Source organism: Salvelinus namaycush, chromosome 27, assembly GCF_016432855.1.
Source record: "Salvelinus namaycush isolate Seneca chromosome 27, SaNama_1.0, whole genome shotgun sequence".
Taxonomy (NCBI): Eukaryota; Metazoa; Chordata; class Actinopteri; order Salmoniformes; family Salmonidae; genus Salvelinus; species Salvelinus namaycush.
In genome coordinates, this window is record NC_052333.1 from 22,860,081 (window position 1) to 22,864,459 (window position 4,379).

Genomic DNA, 4,379 nt, shown 5'->3' on the forward strand with positions numbered 1-4,379 from the left:
TGATATGGTCCTTGACTAGTCTCTCAAAGCACTTCATGATGACGGAAGTGAGTGCTGCAGGGCGATAGTCATTTAGCTCAGTTACCTTCGCTTTCTTGCGAACAGGAACAATGGTGGCCCTCTTGAAGCATGTGGGAACAGCAGACTGGGAAAAGGATTGATTGAATATGCCTGTAAACACACCAGCCAGCTGGTCTGTGCATGCTATGAGGACGCGGCTGGGGATGCCGTCTGGGCCGGCAACCTTGCGAGGGTTAACACGTTTAAATGTTCTACTCATGTTGGCTGCAGTGAAGGAGAGCCCGCAGGTTTTGTTAGCGGGCCGTGTCAGTGGCACTGTATTGTCCTCAAAGCGAGCAAAGAAGTTGTTTAGTTTGTCTGGGAGCAAGACATCGTGGTCCGCGATGGGGCTGGTTTTCCTTTTGTAGTCCGTGATTGACTGTAGACCCTGCCACATACCTCTCGTGTCTGAGCCGTTGAATTGCGACTCTACTTTGTCTCTATACTGATGCTTAGCTTGTTTGATTGCAGTGGAGGGAATAGCTACACTGTTTGTATTCGGTCATGTTTCCGGTCACCTTGCCCTGATTAAAAGCAGTGGTTCGCGCTTTCAGTTTTGCGCGAATGCTGCCATCAAACCACGGTTTCTGTTTGGGGAATGTTTTAATAGACGCTGTGGGTACAACATCACCGATGCACTTGCTAATAAACTCGCTCACCGAATCAGCGTATTCATCAATGTTATTGTCCGACGCTATGCGGAACATATCCCAGTCCACGTGATCGAAGCAATCTTGAAGTATGGAATCCGATTGGTTAGATGAGCGTTGAACAGACCTGAGCACGGGCGCTTCCTGTTTTAGTTTCTGTCTATAGGCTGGGAGCAACAAAATAGAGTCGTGGTCAGATTTTCCTGCTCTGACGAAGGCCGTGTGGCCGATACGTGAAGCTTATTAAATATCGGTGATACTATCAAGAGCAGTGTGCGGTTTCCTTTTTCCTTCATCGTGGTCAGATTTTCCAAAAGGAGGGCGGGGGAGGGCTTTATATGCGTCGCGCAAGTTAGAATAACAATGATCCAGGGTTTTGCCAGCCCGGGTCGCGCATTCGATGTGCTGATAAAATTTAGGGAGCCTTGTTTTCAGATTAGCCTTGTTAGAATCGCCAGCTACAATAAATGCAGCCTCAGGATATGTGGTTTCCAGTTTACATAGTCAAATGAAGTTCTTTCAGGGCCGTCAATGTGTCTGCTTGGGGGGGATATACACGACTGTGATTATGATCGAAGAGAATTCTCTTGGTTAGATAATGCGGTCGGCATTTGATTGTAAGGAATTCTAGGTCAGGTGAACAAAAGGACTTGAGTTCCTGTATGTTGTTATGATCACACCACGTCTCGTTAATCATAAGGCATACACCCCCGCCCTTCTTCTAACCAGAGAGATGTTTGTTTCTGTCGGCGCGATGCGTGAAGAAGCCCGGTGGCTGTACCGACTGATGACGTATCCCGAGTGAGCCATGTTTCCGTGAAACAAAGAACGTTACAATCTCTGATGTCTCTCTGGAAGGCAACCCTTGCTCGGATTTCGTCTACCTTGTTGTCAAGAGACTGGACATTGGCGAGTAGTATGCTCGGGAGCGGTGCGCGATGTGCCCGTCTACGGAGTCTGACCAGAAGACCGCTCCGTCTGCCCCTTCTGCAGCGCCGTTGTTTTGGGTCGCCGGCTGGGATCCGATCCATTGTCCTGGGTGGTGGACCAAACAGAGGATCCGCTTCAGGAAAGTCGTATTCCTGGTCGTAATGTTGGTGAGTTGACGTTGCTCTTATATCCAATAGTTCCTCCCGACTGTATGTAATGAAACCTAAGATTTCATGGGGTAACAATGTAAGAAATAACACATAAAAAAACGAAATACTGCATAGTTTCCTAGGAACTTCCAGGATACCCGGGCCAGGTCGATTGGAAAGGCCTGCTCACTGAAGTGTTTTAGGGAGGGTTTGACAGTGATGAGGGGTGGTCGTCTGACCGCAGACCCATTACGGACGCAGGCAGTGATCGCTGAGATCCTGGTTGAAGACAGCAGAGGTGTATCCAGAGGGCAGGTTGGTAAGGATGATACCTATGAGCGCTGCCCGTGTTTACGGATTTGGGGTTGTACCTGGTAGGTTCATTGATAATTTGTGTGAGATTGATAGGAGTTATGGTAGACAAACAGATCTGGGACCATGCTAGTTTCCCTCACCTATATCTTCAGATTAAAAAGGAGATGGAGCACAGTACAAATGTAGGATCTTAATTTGATCCCCCTGTTGCAGGAGAACTTTCCTGCAATGCAGGACATTTTAAACTTGTAGTGTATTTGAGGTTTTAAAAGGCTTCTGAAGTTTGTAATTTCCACTTAGAAATTTCAGGCTTAATTTCCCCTTATGAAACATGTACCAACCCATGTAATTAAAATATATATATATATATATATATATATATATATATATATATATATATATATATATATATATATATATATATATATATATATATAATCCACATAATAATTTGCATTTCCTGTTGCTACAGGATTATTTTCCTGCTGTAGCAAACTGGCTCAAATTAAGATCCTACTCCTGTAAAGCTACTGGGAATGAGGATCATATGTTTTCTAATTCAAATAGCCAGAAAACATTGCATCTCCACAGATTGAAATATGCTAAATCAATACATTGTACAACTGCATTGATTGTCAGCCCAGCCTCTAACTCTTGTGTATAGGGATTCCTGAGAATAATGCACAGATGTACATTGAGTTCCTTCATTTATAGGAAGTCTGTGTACCTGCAGGATCTAAAGGATGAGTGTATGTACCTGTGGGATCTAAAGGACGAGTCTGTGCACCTCTGCAGGATATGCATAGTGCATATAGTACCAAGGGAATAACTGCCAGGTCCAATAAGGGACCAGATGCTATATTAAGTAATTAAAGATGCTATATTATATTATTATGTCAGTAGTGAAGCACCTTCATGTGAATTTAATAAGAGGTCCCTGCTGGGACTGCTAGCCAGCCGGCTGGAGAGACAGGAGAATAACCTAATGCGCCTGTGTGTGTGTGTGTTTTGTAAGTGCATTATCAGTACATTGCTTAAAAGGTGCTTTGTTGTCACATTTTAGTAATTTAGCAGACGCTCTGCTTACAAGAGCAATTAAGGTTAAGTGCCTTGCTCAAGGACACATTGTCCGATTTTTTTATTTTTTATTTTTTTTAATATATTTTTTTTTCACCTAGTCGGCTCAGGGATTTGAACCAGCAAGCTTTTGGTTACTGGCCCAACACTCTCAACTGCTAGGCTACATGCCACCCTTTTTGTGTGTACAGAACAAAGTATTATACATCCTTTCAGACTGGCAACATCTCTATGCTGATTCTGAATGCTTTTCTCCCAGTAACAACAATTATATCAGTGGTAAATAGCTACATATTTCTCCAAAATGACAAACACGATTTTCCTTTTAGGGCGTCATTAATGGTTAGATAAGACGTCTTATCTGCCTCCCACATATGCCAACTGGGAATCACTTTCCTCTGTTCTCCCATGCTGAGTATCACAGCAAATGTCAATTAATTTTAACCAAAGGATGTTGAAAAACTTGTTTGCTGCGATGTTAGCTTTTTATATAGGAAGGGGAATTGGGTTCCAATGTTGATTTAAACATTAAAGGAGAGAGATCCCCCCCCCCCCCCCCCCCCATCACTTCTTATGTCACCCGGTCCTGATTTTCTCTCTCCAAGCTGGCTTCCTCGCCTTTCAAAATATTTATAGAGATGATTGAACATGAATTTAATAAGTAATTAGATGTGTGCTTGTATTGCAATTTGCAAGCATGTAATGGGGGTGAGGAATACCATTAGTAAATGAATACCATGCAGTACTATCATTACTGGCTGTGTTTTGTCCTGTCTGTTCTGCTCTGGGGCCTGTGGGAGTCTCCTACTGCTATTGTCTGTACTGATCATGACAGTTAGGTCTCTTTGACAGAATAGATATACAGTAGCCTAATATAGATAACAGTAACATCTAATTAATAACTCCCATCAGATAGCTGCAATCCTGCAATCCTGTAAACCTGTTTAGCCACGTGTGCAGGTTGCCAGGAACATGTGAACACCACCTGTTCTGAGCCTGATAAAATCACTTTAGAGCAGTGTTTCCCAATCCTGGTACTGGGGACCCAAATGGGGAAACATTTTTGTTTTTGCCCTAGCTCATTTTGGGGAATATTCAGAGGTGGAAACTTTCCGTGGGAATTAACGGGAATATATGGGAATTAACAGAAATATATGCAAATTCATATTAATGCCATTTAAATGTAGATGTTTTTTGC